Below are 1,364 nucleotides of genomic sequence, written 5' to 3' on the forward strand. Positions count from 1 at the left end.
ATGGTACAGTCACCATCCTTGGCAGTATTTAAAAGCCGTGTGGATGTAGCATTAGGGACATGGCTTGGCGGTAGATGTGGCAGTGTTAGGTTTACAGCTGGACTCGATGATCTTCAGGGCATTTTCCAACCTAAACGATTCTATGATTTAGGAGCACTGTACCTCTTCAGAAAAAGCTCTTGATGCCAGCTGGATGAATCCCCCCCTATCTTGACACAAGCAAGACTTGAACATATGATCCATGACAGGGACTGCAATGTGGAATCCTTACTACTACACCTGAAGTCCTCACTGTCACTCAGAGGCAACCACTCAACTAGATGGCCCTATTAATTAAACATAATTTCAAAGCCTCTGGAGCCAGAGCTACATGGGCTTTGTAAAACACCATCAGAACACAGAGCTGGGGCACGTAGTGAAGCCACAGAGATTTGCAAGAAGAATCACTTCCCACTCTCCAGCACACATGTATTCCCAGATGAGCAATTAACAGAAAGATTAACAGTTGCCTTGGAAAAGGCTATGCATCCACTCCACAGTACCAGCTGGACAGTGAGGACCACATTAGTGGCAGCTGGAGGATGGCAAGGGAAAACAAACCAGATAAGAGAATTCACAGACCTCAGCTCTGGCTGTAAATCTTCATGCTCTATTAGCCGGACTCCAGTATTTATAACTGTGATTAAGCGATAGACAGTACAGCTCTTGTCTAGGAGAGCAAATATTCTAGTCTGGAGGATTACAGCTGCTCTTATATGCTAGTTATTTAACTATTTTTCTATATGCATGCACAGGAGCAGAAAAAGCAGCAGAGGAATCAACCCAAATATCCCATACAAGGTTCCAAAATGTTCGTTGCAAGATTTTTATTTAAAATTCAATCCAGAGAGAAACCAGAAGAAATGGTTTCTACGAAGAGATGTGAGAAAGTGTTCTACTTTTGTGAGAGGTAACCCCTGGCAGTCCCCATCTTCCCAGCCACTTGCAGATAACGAATGAAGGACAATAAACTTGAGTTTATTTCCAGACCTCGTCAGTTCAAGAAGTGACTGAAAATGTGTTTATGGCCATTACAACATGCTAGGTACGACATATGCCTTGAACTATGGCTTGGATAGGACTTAGCAGAATTACTGGTTTCTGTAAAACAAATTAACATTCAAATGCTAGTGTACAGAAGATCATGGAAATAGCTTTGCTGTCTTTAAAATCAGATTACTGGTGAACAGGATTTCACTGAAATTCCAGACTGGAAACACATTTTGGCCCGGGAAAGTCATGCTGGGATATGGAGTTGATTCCCTTCCATGCTGTTGTTTCAACCAAAATATTGCCTGTTCTGGGTTCAACATGGAGGAACCGGA

This window comes from Buceros rhinoceros, unplaced genomic scaffold, assembly GCF_000710305.1.
Source record: "Buceros rhinoceros silvestris isolate BGI_N320 unplaced genomic scaffold, ASM71030v1 scaffold43741, whole genome shotgun sequence".
Taxonomy (NCBI): domain Eukaryota; kingdom Metazoa; phylum Chordata; class Aves; order Bucerotiformes; family Bucerotidae; genus Buceros; species Buceros rhinoceros.